General features: G+C 28.9%; 1 long non-coding RNA gene across 1 annotated transcript; it reads left to right on the top strand.

Annotated features, from left to right (window-relative positions):
- Positions 1-14,193: 14,193 nt before the first annotated feature.
- On the top strand, positions 14,194-15,223 carry LOC145966604 (uncharacterized). Its single transcript, XR_014437086.1, has 3 exons — positions 14,194-14,317; positions 14,675-14,753; positions 15,057-15,223. It is a non-coding gene; the product is annotated as an uncharacterized LOC145966604 (long non-coding RNA).
- Positions 15,224-15,626: the final 403 nt, after the last annotated feature.

Here is a 15,626-nt window from a genome sequence, read left to right as displayed (position 1 = left end):
TGTTTCTTCGGTTATATTTGTGTATTTACGAATTTCGTATCGGAAAATATTTATAAATAAATTAATAAATTACGGTTGCGAAAACACCGTGTTTTTCCCTCGTTCTTTTCGCGTTCTTAGACGAGATTGTCGTTGTAATATAAGAGTCTTATCGTTGTTTTTTTCGTTAGGTAAACGTTAATGAAAGTTGCGTGACTCGTACCGCCGAGGAGTCGAAACGATTTTCATCATGGAGAATTATTTCTTATCGGTTTTTGTAAGATCCATTCGCGACGTCTAGTTCGGTGCCTCGTTGAAAATTGGGAATTTTTATTGTAAGATTGGAACTAATCCCAGGTTTTCCTGACAATTTCCGACAGCAATGATTTCGGTAGTCATTCGACGAACGCCATACGCTTCTTTAAAGTCGAATTAATTTAAATAATATATATTTATATTTAGATAATATATATTTAGATGTGAGAGAAAATGCATCTATTTTTTTCTTCTCGTTAAAAATGTTCTGTCATTATTAGGATTGGTATTATTATTGTCTAATGCCAGAAAGATTTAATAGTAGATTAAATATGGATATAGCGTTGTGTATAAATTTTTATTTTTTAAGTAATTTCATATTGTAATAGTTTTTATTAATTGTTTGATAAAAATGATTACGAACGAATATATTTTATTATTAATTATTAATTATTTCTAGGTACTGGGGATATTAATATTAGTTTTTAGTTTCTTTTAAGAAACTATTTGCAGGTATTGGACATCCATCGCCATTTTAGAATATTAGTTTTTAGATATATACCATTTTATATATATGTATAATAAAATACATGCACAAATTAACGTATCCAAAATATTTTTATAATTTTTATTAATATGATATATTATATATACGCGAAATTATATATGAATGTTACATAAAATGTGCGAATACTTAAAAATTTAGAGACGAATCGCATGGGTACCCCTATATCAGTAAGATATTGATTAAAAGAAAAAAATTATTAATTTAAACGTTATAAGAATAAGAATCTAAAGAATTAATCTAGAATCAATTATATATTTAAAACTATTTCATTTATTTTATTTTGCACACTATTCGAAATGAAATTTTTTAAATCTTACTGTTATCGGGTTCGATTCGTCTCGCGCGCGCAAACGGTACCCCAAATTATGTGTTCGCACATTTAACACAAACTCCAATGATGCATGTATTTTATTACTTATAAATATAATCGTTCGTAATCACATTTCTATAAAAAAATTGTTATATCCATTTATTTGTCAATAAAGAAATATATTTCTTAATAATGTGAGAACATGTTTTCTGACGTGAATATCAATTTCGTGAATTAAAGATAATGACGAGGGATAATTGTCGTTGATTTATTACTGAAATCACATTGCTATTGGGAATAGTCCGGAAGATCCGGGATTCGTTTCCTCCTACAGTGAAGTTCCCAACGTTCAATGGATCACTTAACTTTTCTTCGCAAATTGATCTTGCGAAATCTGATGTAGAAACAAGATGTAATATCGTTCTTCATTTTTAAGGTCGCTCCTCTTTTTATCGGATATTACCGGTATGTCATCCGCGTATCAAATGGCGTCGAATTATATTATAAAATTTATGCGCAATCGATTATTTTGAATATTATAGATTTATTTATTCGTTGCGTTTTATCGCAATTTATCTTATAAAAATTCGCACGTAAATCAGTCGATGAATTATATATTCGCAAACATTACAGACCTCAAATTGTCTATCGAAATATCTTCGCCTTTGTGTGATAATAATTATATCGCGCGCGTGTCTATTGAGGGCGCTTTGATTATTATATTATAAAAATTATAGATATCGCGGAATCGGTTATTCCGAATATTATCAATTTATTTATTTGTCGCGTTTTCTCGGGAATTTTAAATCGCGATGTGTCTTATATTTTAATATTATCTTAATTTAATCGTTGACTTATACATCGAAGCTTTGTCTATCTTTTCACGTCTTTGAATACTGTTTCTAATAGTCCGCGTTTCTAATAGTCTAAAATGCGCTAGTAGTGCAAATATTTTTTTCTACTATTTAAAAAAACGATCGATAATTTTTTTAATGACTGTTTTAATCGCGATTATTTACAAATTGTGTGATAATTTGAGTGATAATAATTATGTCGCGCGCACGTCTATTGATGATTTCGATTATCATATTATAAAAATTTTCTATTTTATCTTATTTAGTTAGTCATGCGCGAGATATGTATCTTATTTTCAGTCGCGGCGTTCATATAAAATTGCATATTAATCGCAAATAAATCAGATAGTGAATTTTATATTCGCAAATATTACAGACCTCGAATGTCTGTCGAAATATATCTTCGCATTTATTATGTGACAGCATAATTACATTGCGCGCGTATCTATTGAGGACTTCGCGATTATTATATTATAAAAATTATACATATCGAATATTCCGTGTATTATCAATTTATTTATTCGTCGCGTTTTCCCGCGAATTTTAAATCGCGATTTACCTAACTTAATCACTGACTTACATTGAAGCTTTGTTTATCTTTCCATGTCTTTGAATATTGTCGTTAATAGTCTGCGCTAGTAGGGCAAATATTTTTTTCTACTATTTAAAAGACGATTGATAATTTTATTAATGACTGTTTTAATCGCGATTTTTTTTACATTATTTAAATCTTATTAAACTCTACTATTACATTGATAGATACAGATATAGTTAAATATGTAGAGTATTAGAGGGACGTTGATAAAATCATTCGTTCCGTTATTCTCTATTAAACGTGGTGATAACGCGATTTTTTAATTATATATTAATTATATATTAAAATTGTAAAGTTTTAAGATTTATTTTATTTCATTGAATTAATCATGCGCAAGATGTAATGTGTATTTTCAATATGCGTCTTCTCAATCGCGACATTTATATAAAATAGCGTATTAATCGCAAATAAATCGCAAATAAATTCGTAAATATTTACAGACCTTAAATGTCTATCGAAATATCTTCGCACTTGTGTGTGATAGTAATTATATCGCGTGTGTCTATTAGGGGCTCCGATTATATTATTAAAATTATACATATCGCAATCAAATATTTCGAATATTGTCGATTTATTTATTTGTCGCGTCTTCTCGCAAATTGTAAATCATGATTTATCTTCTAAAAATTCGCAAATGAATCAGACAATAAATTCTATATTTGCAAATATTATAGATCTCAAATGTCTCGAAATATCTTCGTATTTGTTTGATAATAATTATGTCGCGCGCTGTCTATTGGCGGTTTCGATTATCGTATTACAAAAATTATGCATATCGTAATCGAATATTACTACTATTATCGATTTATTTATTCGTTACCGTTTCCTCGCGAATTTTAAATCGTTATTTATCTTGTATTATGCGCCAATAATGCAAATATTTTCTTCTACAATCGAAAAAACGACCAATAATTTTATTAATGACTCCTTTGATCACGATTATATATATTTACGTTACATAAAACTTATTAAATTCTATTATTGCCTATCAATTATTAATAATGAATATCGCACAATTCACCAATGCTAATCAGTCTTGTTTTGACTATGTAGAAATTTTTAATAAATTTTATATTATACGTATATTTTGGATACTTTCGTGTAATTCTTTGTAATAAATTAAAATTATTTTTAAAAAATTAAATTAAATTTATTTTTAAAAATGTTTTAAAAATGAAATTTAAATTATTAAAATTATTTTCAAAAAGATTAAACAAATTGCATAATTATAGATGATCAAGATATTTTTTAACATGTTATATTTTATTTAGAAATTAAAAATATATAAATACATAATTTACACATATATATGATATATAACATTAAGTCCAAATGTTAATGCTGTCAATATCAAATTATTTATGTTATTAAACATTTGAATAAATCGAATCCATTTATTTGATATTGATAACATTATAAATTGTATTTTGTAAATTGTATTTTGTAAATTGTAATTTGTAATTTGTAAATTGTAAATAGTTATAATTGTATATTAATTATAATCTAATATTGATATTTTTAATTATTGACATAAATGTGTATAAAATACAATTATAACTATAATTTAATGATATGCTTTCCGTTAGAATTATCTATTTATGAATTCCAAATCGCGCGGAACTGAATATTCGTATTCGTAAAATAAATTAATAAATTATGATTGCGAAAATACCGTGCTTTTTCCGCGTTCTTTTCGAGTTCTTATACAAGATTACCGTTTTAACAAAGGAATTTTATCTGTCCCTCTCGTCAGATAATATTCCTGAACATTGCGCTAATTAAATATAAAGAAATATGGAATAAGTATGTGAAGATTCGATGTGATAAGTCGACAATTAAATATTAGCTTTACACAATTTATCGCGATCACCTTTGCTATTATAGAATCGCAAGTTAATTATTATAAATTTAATAATTTGTTTCTTGAGTTATATTTGTGTATTTACGAATTTCGTATCGGAAAATATTCATAAATAAATTAATAAATTACGGTTGCGAAAAAATTACGGTGTTTTTCCCGCATTCTTTTCACCCTCTTAGACGAGATTGACGTTTTAATAAAAAAGTAATCGTTGTTCCTTTCGTTAGATAAACGTTAATGAAAGTTGCGTGGCTCATACCGCCGAGGAGTCGAACCGATTTCCATCATGAGAATTATTTCTCATCGGTTCTTGTGAGATCCATTCGCGACGTCTAATTCGGTGCCCTGTTAAAAATTGGGGATTTTTATTGTAAGATCTCACAATGGCTCTTATGTGGAACGCGCATTTAATGCGTTAACGCACATTGCGTCGTCGACTTTCCATCGTCGGTGCTGTCAACGTGTCGCGGACGGCGGCATTTCGTTACCGTGTTTCCGCGTTGTAGTATTCTCGCGTCGTCGCGTTTTCGCGCTTCCGCGTTGTATAAAACTTTTTGTATAAAAATCCCAATTTCATTTATTGTCACGAGTCTCTACTTCCGATGCCAATTAACTGGGATGTTCGAGTTTGCACACGTTGCTATGCAACGTATACTCGCGCTTCGTGCTTCGTCAAGTGATTCAGCCCGAATTGATTAGAACTCGATCGATTGCTCGGAATGGTCGTCAATGGGTCCCTTCTCTTTGCTCGTCTACTGCCACACGCACTGCGTGTGTTAACCCTGTCGAGAAGTCGAGTGGATTTCCCTAGGCACGATTTTCGCTCGGTAAAAGGGGTTGCCTCCCCATTTTCTAAATTGCTGAATGTTAGCATTTAAAAAATGTGGGTATCCTCTTCTTTTGCCGTCTACTAGCCTGGTGTAGCATATAGCAACCGCGAGAGGCATAATATGTCCGGGCGGAGCACCTGAAATCGTGCTTAGCGGGTCCAGGTTCGATACGAGATAGGATAATTATGCGCGAAAAAGAGCTGGTGAACTTCATTTTCCTCTATTTCCGTCAATAGTTTCGTCTTCTTTCCGGTTTGGACTTAATCCTTGGTCGTTGTATCGTTACGTTCCCGACCTATTGGCTCGAAGCTGATTCTCGTAAGTGAAATGGGATTTTTGCTCGTACCGAAACCGGGACTGCCGTCTAAAGTATATACATATTAAGTATATACACATCGCGTGATGAAATATAAAGTTTTTAATCGTTCTTATACAAGATTACCGTTTTAACAAAAGAATTTTATCGCTGTCCCTCTGCAATTGAGTATTTTGAATATTATCGATTTATTTATTCGTTGCGTTTTATCACGAATTCAAAAGCGCGATTTATCTTATAAAAATTCGGATGTAATTCGGTCGGTGAATTGTATATTCGCAAACATTACAGACCTCAAATGATTGTCAAAATATTTTCGATTTTCTATATTTACGTGATAATAATTATACCGCGCTCGTGTCTGTTGAGAGCTTCGATTATTATATTATAAAAATTATACGTATCGGAATCAGATATTCCGAATATTATCGATTTATTTAGTCGTCGTGTTTTCTCGGGAATTTTAAATCGTGATTTATCTTAATATTATCTTATAATTTAATCGTTGACTTATACGTCGAAACTTTGTCTGTCTTTCCACGTCTTTGAATATTATCTTTTATAGTCTGCGCTAGTAGTGCAAATATTTTTTTACTATTTAAAAAGATGATGGATAATTTTATTAATGATTAATCGCGATTGTTTAAATCATTATATAAATCTTATTAAACTCTACTAATACATCGATAGTTAGAGATATAGTTAGATAGTTAAATTATTAGAGAGGAACTTTGGTAAAATCATTCGTTCCGTTATTCTCTATTAAGTGGCGAACAACGTGATTTTTTAATTATATTTAGAATTGTAAAGTCTTAAGATTCACTTTATTTCATTTAACTAATTATGCGCAAATTGAATTTACTTTTAAAAATGTTTTAAAAATGAAATTTAAATTATCAAAATTATTTTCAACAATATTAAACAAATTGCATAATTATAAATGTTCAAGATATATTTTAACATGTTATATTTTATTTTAAAAATTAAAAGTATATCATATATATGTGTAAATTAATATATAGCTATAATATTAAGTCCAAATGTTAATGCTGTCAATATCAAATTATTTATGTTATTAAACATTTGAATAAATCAAGTACATTTATTTGATATTGATAACATAAATTGTATTTTGTAAATTGTAATTTGTAATTAGTAAATTGTGTTTTGTAAATTGTAAATAGTTATAATTGTATATTAATTATAACCTAATATTGATATTTTTAATTATTGACATAAATGTGTATAAAATACAATTATAACTATAATTATATTATATGAAATTGTATTTACGATTGTAAATTACGTAAATACATTCTTATGTAAATTTATGTAAATTACGAAAATTATCGAAAAGTATACGTACAATGATGATATAATAGTAATTTCATTAAATTAACATATTTGATTCTATAGTATATATTTTTGAAATATTCATAAAAGAGTAACTGTTTATATTTTCATATCAAAGAGTCACTAATAAATTCGGAAAATTTTTATATAAAATGTAAAAATTTGGTGCTAAATTAATGATCAAATATAAGCTTTACAAAATTTGACGAACGCCTTCGTTATAGAATCGCGTGTCAAATTATTATAAATTTAATGATATGCTTTCCGTTAGATTTATCTATTTATGAATTCCATATCGCGCGTAATTAAATAATCGTAAAATAAATTAATAAATTATGATTATGAAAATACCGTGCTCTTTCCGCGTTCTTTTTGCGTTTTTAAACGAGATTGAATTAATAAAGAATCTTATCGCTGTCTCTCTTGTCAAATAATATTGCTAAATATTGTTAATTAAATATAAAGAAATATGTAATAAAGAATGTGAAGATTCGATGTGATAAGTCAACGATTATTACGAAATATTAGCTTCACAAAATTAAACGATCACCTTCGATATTATAGAATCGCGAGTTAATTATTATGAATTTAATAATTTGTTTCTTCGGTTATATTTGTGTATTTACGAATTTCGTATCGGAAAATATTCATAAATAAATTAATAAATTACGGTTGCGAAAACACCGTGTTTTTCCCGCGTTCTTTTCGTGTTCTTATACGAGATTAATGAAAGAGTTATCGTTGTTCCTTTCGTTAGATAAACGTTAATGAAAGTTGCGTGACTCGTACCGCCGAGGAGACGAAACGATTTTCATTATGGAGAATTATTTCTCATCGGTTCTTGTAAGATCCATTCGCGACGTCTAGTTCGGTGCCCTGTTGAAAATTGAGGATTTTTATTGTAGGAATGGAACTAATCCCAGGTTTTCCTGGCAATTTCCGACAGCAATGATTTCGGTAGTCATTCAACGACGAACGCCATACACTTCTTTAAAGTCGAATTAATTTAAATAATATATATATAGATGTGAGAGAAATACATCTATTCTTTTCTTCGTTAAAAATGTTCTGTCATTATTAGGATTGGTATTATTATTGCCTAATGCCAGAAATATTTAATAGTAGATTAAATATGGATATAGCGTTGTGTATAAATTTCTATTTTTCAAGTAATTTCATATTATAATTAGTTTTTATTAACTTTTTGGATAAAAATGATTACGAACGAATATATTTTATTAATTATTAATTAATTATCTCATTTGAAAAATTATTTCTAGGTACTGGGGATATTAATATTAGTTTTTAGTTTCTTTTAAGAAACTATTTGCAGGTATTGGACATCCATCGCCATTTTAGAATATTAGTTTTTAGATATATACTATTTTATATATATGTATAATAAAATACATGCACAAATTAACGTATCCAAAATATTTTTATAATTTTTATTAATATGATATATTATATATACGCGAAATTATATATGAATGTTACATAAAATGTGCGAATACTTAAAAATTTAGAGACGAATCGAATGGGTACCCTTATATCAGTAAGATATTGATTAAAAAAAAAATTATTAATTTAAACGTTACAAGAATAAGAATCTAGAGAATTAATCTAAAATTAATTATATATTTAAAATTATTTCATTTATTTTATTGTGAACACTATTCGAATTGAAATTTTTTAAATCTTGCTGATATCGGGTTCGATTCGTCTCGCGCGCGCAGACGGTACCCCAAATTATTTGTTCGCACATTTAACACAAACTCCAATAATGCATGTATTATATTATTTATAAATATAATCGTTCGTAATCACATTTCAATAACAAAGGTTATATCCATTTAATTTTCAATAAAGAAATATATTTCTTAGTAATGGAAGAACATGTTTTCTGACGTGAATATCAATTTCGTGAATTGAAAATAATGACGAGGGATAATTGTCTTTGATTTAATACTGAAATCATTGCTATTGGGAATAGTCCGGAAGATCCAGGATTCGTCCCCACCTACGATGGAATTCCCGACGTTCAATGGATCACTTAACTTTTCTTCGCAGATTGATCTTGCGAAATCTGATGTAGAAACAAGATGTTAATCGTTCTCCATTTTTAAGGTCGCTCCTCTTTTTATCGGATTACCGGTATGTCACTCGCGTATGAATTGCAATTGAATATTTTGAATATTATCGATTTATTTATCGTCGCGTTTTATCGCGAATTTTAAATCGCGATATACATATCTTATAAAAATTCGCAGTAATTCGGTCGCTGAATTGCATATTCACAAACATTACAGACCTCAAATGATTGTTGAAATATTTTCGATTTTCTATATTTACGTGATAATAATTATATCACGCACGTGTCTATTGAGAGCTTCGATTATTGTATTATAAAAATTATACGTATCGCGATCAAATATTCCGCATATTATCGACTTATTTATTCGTCGCGTTTTCTCGTGAATTTTAAATCGCGATTTATCTTATAATTTAATCGTTGACTTATACATTGAAGCTTCGCTTATCTTTCCATGTCTTCGAATATTGTTTTTAATAGTTCGTGCAAAATGCTGGTAGTGCAAATATTTTCTTCTATAATTTAAAAGACAATCGATAACTATATTAATGAAAATTATTCGTTCCATTATTTTCTATTAAACGTGGCCACAACACGATTTTTAATTATATTTTAAAGCTTATAGAGCTCATTTCTTCTTATTCAGCTAATCATGCGCAAAATAGGATATGTATTTTATTCTCAATCGTGAAATTCATATAAAGTCGCGTATATATTAATCGCAAATAAATCAGACAGTGAATTTTATGTTTATAAACAATACGGATCACAAATGTTTGCTAAAATATCTTCGTCTGTCAACATTTGTGTGATAATAATTATATCGCACGCGTGTCTATTGATTCGATTATTATATTATAAAAATTATGCGTATCTCATAATTGAATATTCGATTATTGTCGATTTATTTATTCGTCGCGTTTTCTCGCGAATTTTCAATCGCAATTTATTTTGTAATTTAATCTTTGATTTACATCAAAGCTTGTTCCAGCTTTACACGTTTTAAATATTTCTTTTCATGGTCTGCACGAAATGCGTCAATAATGCAAATACTTTGTTCTACAATCGAAGAAATGTTCAATAATTTTATTAATGACTCTTTTGATCATGATTATTTACGTTTATACGTTATTTATATAAAACTAATTAAATTATATTATTCTATGTCGATTATTAATAATAAATATCGCGTAATTAATCATCACTAATCAGTCTTGTCTGGTCTATGTAAACATTTTTAGTAAATTTTATATTATACGTATACTTTGGACACTTTCGTGTAATAAATTTTATTTTGTATTAAGTTTAAAATTATAGTTTATATTAAATTTGTATTATATTTTGTAATACATATTTCTAATGCATTGTATTTTATATATTCTGCATTAAATTTTGTAATATATATATTTGTAATGTAATTATTTTTATATTACATAATTTAATATTTTGTAATGTGTTTTTTATGTAATTGCAAATTAATTATAATTTTCGTTGTATATATTGTAATTATGTAATATATATCTTTTATATGTATTATATTCTGTGTTTAAAAACTCTATTAAAAAAAATAAAAATTAATAAAAAAATTGTTCCTCCTCAATGTTTTCTCCCCTGTATCTCCGCCTTAACGAAGGCATTTGCCAGGTGAGGAGGTTTCAGTACTCTCATGAACCTGAGAGCTATGCCGGCGGTAACATACGCCGATATTCATATAATCTATTCTTATATTTAAAATCATTTGGACAACGTATGGGTACACATACATACACATATAGGTAAGTAATTTATAAAAATTATTTTTATAAAAATTATTATTTATCATATTTATATATTATTTTCAAAATAATGATTGTTATACTCTGGTGCTACCGGCATTTCGTGCACATAGCACGGAACAAAACCAGAAATTGTGCACATTATATATTACCCTCTGAGAACATTCATGGACATTGGCTTTGTAGTTCATGTCCACGTTTTCAATGTCCAAGGTCTTATTTATTAATAATATATTATTAAAAAATAATATTTCTTAATATAAATCAGTCATATGTATGTATAGTTTTGACATTGAAAAGGACCTGGAGTAAGGTCGAAACGTCTGTCGACAGAATTTCTTTCATATTCTTTGCGATCTTTATTTTGTATGAGCAATATGCTCCAATAATTATGTAATATATTTTAAGAAAAATTTTTTTCTACGCAATACGTTCAGCGTTTCTGGTTCTGTGGCCTTTACTTTTGATTTGAAATATATTATGATCTTTTGATCATCGATGCTTATTATAATATTTCTTTAACAACATTAGAATTAATTATATTTCGACCAATACCTTAAATTTTAACAATCCTTGTTAATTAAACAATATACAATTTAATCGAGAATCGATTAAATGATAGGAATCCAAAATGTTAAATAATTGCTTCGATCGTTGCGATCTTTACGGACAAAATAATTATTATTTCAATACCTAGAGTCACAAATATATTTCATCCGTGTTACTTTATCGTTCTACTTGAAAATCTAAAAATAATTTGGATTATGAGAGAATACAAAGTAAAACAATCGAATTATAGATGCAAATAAATAGCATAACGAAAGGCTCCGTGATAAATTGTTAAAAAATAATCAATTTAAATCAATAAATTAAAATACTTCTATAATTTAATATTCCGCGCGCGAATATTTTATATTACAGAAAATATTTCGGCAACGAGAGAATCAATAGAATTATCAATAACACCGTGTTCGACCTTGATAAACAGTATCGCGCTATTGTTAATACGTTACACGGCTTTATTATCATTCGCACAGTAATCTTGAGCAATAAAATAGTGACGTTTCATATATTATCAAATTCTTTCTTTACATAGTCGACCCTGGCGATATAAACAGTACCGCGGTAATGTTCTTGACTTACGATCATTCGCTCAGTGGCTCTTGAGCAGTGAAGTAGTGATGTGAGACGTTCCATATATTATCAAATTCTTCCTTTACATAGTCAACCTTGGCGATATAAACAGTACCGCGGTAATGTTTCTGACTTACGATCATTCGCTCAGTGGCTCTTGAGCAGTGAAGTAGTGATGTGAGACGTTCCATATATTAAATTCTTTCTCTAAACACAATTGCAAGTGCAACGAGGAACTTTTCGTGAATAAGTGTAAGTGCAACGAGGATTAAAGTGCCACGAGAAAAGAGCGAAGGAAGCAAAAGAAAAAAGGAGCTTTTGGAAGTGGATAGATCAATAAGATATGATGTAAGTCATTAATATAAATTAATTATCACATTCATTATTTATTATATTGTTGCGTCCCCGCGTCCCGTCCCGCTGAATGTATTCGTCACCCGTTGAATTCTTTCGAAGAAGATCGTTTTCGCGCGCGTTGTCAAGATATTGTTATAAACAACGACTGTCAGAGAGTCTAAGTCCAGCTGTCAAGTTGTGCGGACGCGCGTCTATTTGTGATCCGTTTTACGATTATTCTGAATTCTTGTATGTTACTCGCGATTTATTAAAATTCTTGTGCACCTTAAATCGCGTTATTATTTACGAGTGCACGAGCGTCAGCATATGCCGATTGTGTCGCGCGCGTTCGATATATATCGCGTTCGATATATACCGCGTTCCGCGGACGCGACAATATATAAATTATTTATCAATAATATATATATTCAAAATATACATATTTCTCGTTTTGTTTTATTTCTTTGATTGTGATTTAATAGTGATTTTAAATTGTAACATATGTAATACATATACTTATAAAAAATATTCCATTTTATTTTAAAATAATTAAAACATTTATAAAATTTTTTATTAATTAATATTTTCAGATACTTCTTATATTTTATAAAACATTTCATATTAATATATTTATTTAAATATTTCATATAAATATAGAAATTTTTTTATTTATCATATTTTTAAAAGTTTATATCTATAAGAAATATAAATTATTTTGTAATTACGCAGTTTATAATATTAAAATATATCTATTTAAAAGTAAAAATGTAAAAATTAATTGCGCGCAATAATTAAATTTAAAATCAATTATTTTGAACATTGCTTTGTATAATAGATGTTCTCTTATCCTTTATATTTTTATTTATCGTTTATATTTGCGAATTTAAATTTATGTACTATATTATAAAATAAATTTCAAATTATGTATTATATTATATATAAAATTATATATAATATAACCCTCCCATGGGGTACACCTTGTCGCGGTGGGAGGGCTTAGTACTTGGATGGTGCCTTGTGGTTTATCTTAAATTTTTCTATTTATGATAAATCTTAAGGTGCCTGAATGGGAAGCTAAGTACCCTTTCGCGTCGTCGGTGCCGTCAACGTGCCGCGGACGGCAAGCGCTTCGTTACCGCGTTTTCGCGTTGTAGTATTCTCGCGTCGTCGCGTTTTCGCGGAACTTTTGGACTTTTCATATAAAATCCCAATTTCATTTATTGTCACGAGTCTCTACTTCCGATGCCAACTAACTGGGATGTTTCGAGTTTGCACACGTTGCTATGCAACGTACACTCTTGCTTCGTGCTTCGTCAAGTGATTCGGCCCGAATTAGTTAGAACTCGATCGATTGTTCGGAATGGTCGTCAATGGGTCCCTTCTCTTTGCTCGTCTACAGCCACACGCACTGCGTGTGTTAACCCTCGAGGAGTCGAGTGGATTCCTCTAGGCACGATTTTCGCTCGGTAAAAGGGGTTGCCTCCCTATTTTCTAAATTGCTGAATGTAAGCATTTAAAAAATGTGGGTATCCTCTTCTTTTGCCGTCTACTAGCCTGGTGTAGCATATAGCAACCGCGAGAGGCATAATATGTCCGGGCGGAGCACCTGAAATCGTGCTTAGCGGGTCCAGGTTCGATACGAGATAGGATAATTATGCGCGAAAAAGAGTTGGCGAACTTCATTTTCCTCTATTTCCGTCAATCGTTTCGTCTTCTTTCCGGTTTGGGCTTAGTCCTTGCTCGTTGTATCGTTGCAATCCCGACCGGTTGGCTCCAAATTGATTCTCGTAAGTGAAATGGGATTTTCGCTCGTACCGAAACCGGGAGTGCCGTTCATAGTATATACATATTAAGTATATACCTCGCACGATCAAATAGAAAATTTTTTATCGTATCGAAATAGTGCGGGAACCGTTTAGTATCGCGCGTAAAAAAGCGAAAATAGCGATATAAAAATATCGCTCGTGAGTGCGGGAGTGCCGTTAAGTATCGCGCGCCTAAGACTGAGAGGAGGGGCAGGCCTAGGAGAGGCATCAGGCTCTGGCAGAGCAACCTTCTGGTAAGCAATTTATTTATTTGTAATTATATATTAAATATTAAATATATTTATTATAATTTAAATTAAACAATTAATCGCAACAATTAATTTGATGTTTTTATTTATATTTTTTTATTTATATTTAAATAAGAGAGAATTAAAGAAAAAGATTTTTAAATTAAAGTTATAATCTTGTAAAGGTGTAAGCTTTTATAAAGTTATACGAGAATTATTAGTAATGTTTTTTAAAATTTATAGAATTATTTTATTAATCTGCTATTATTATATGCATCGAATATAAAATTCAATGTATACAATAATTTTTGAAATATTAATTATTTTGAACGCTGCTACATTGGAATCTTTTGTATGTTATAGATTGATGCAACAATTTTGATGATCTGAGAGGAGGAGCAGGCCTAGGAGAGGCATCCTGCACCGGCGGAACAACCTGATGGTGAATATTATTATTTATATATTAATTGTTATAAATCGTTAACTTGTTATAAACGAACAATAATTCGATCTTATTATTTAAATGAATTGAAAAGAAAGATTTTTATAAGTCATATAAAATTTTCTATTTAAAAGACAGTTTCAAAAATTTATAAAATTTTTCCATGCGTGTTTATCTGCTTATTATTTTACACATCGGATATAAAATTTCGGATATGAAATTTCGCGCGATAAAAATTTTTTTAAATATTAATTGCATTTTGTGAGCATTATTATAAATGAATTTTATATTTGTATGTTACAGACAACTAGCTTCGATAACAACAACTCCGCTGTTGCGCATCAGTGCCGGTGAGTGAAAAAAACTTTTATTTAACTTTAAGGTAACGGATTCGTAGAAATTGCAGATGTAGATGTAGATTGTAGATTGTAGATAAATCCGTTGCCTTAAAATGGATGAGCTAGGATGGAATAAATTAAATAAATTAAATAAAATAATTAAATTTATTACAAATTAATTAAATTAAATAATTTTAATAAGTTCTTTCGAACTTATGTTTTACATCTATTGCGAAAATATATTGAAATATTAATTAAAAAAAGAAGAGATCAAGAAAAGATTTTTTTGTAAAGATTTTGTCTAATTTATTAAATAAAGGACACACCCATTAACAATTATCAATTTTATCAATTTTTGATGTTAATTTATTCTTATAATACGCACTTATTTTCTAATTGCTCATAGCTCATCCATCGTAGAATTTGTTTATAGATATTGTTTTTAAACTTTACTTTAACTTAATATAAAGCCAAATGATTAATTAATTAATTAATTTGTAATATGATAAATACACACATTAATTTTATATTTTAT

The sequence above is a fragment of the Camponotus vicinus genome, unplaced genomic scaffold (assembly GCF_025532165.1).
Source record: "Camponotus vicinus isolate PSW18456_S1 unplaced genomic scaffold, iyCamVici1.0 SCAF_2, whole genome shotgun sequence".
Taxonomy (NCBI): Eukaryota; Metazoa; Arthropoda; class Insecta; order Hymenoptera; family Formicidae; genus Camponotus; species Camponotus vicinus.
Note: the sequence above shows the minus strand (reverse complement) of the source record. Positions and strands in the feature narration are given on the sequence as shown.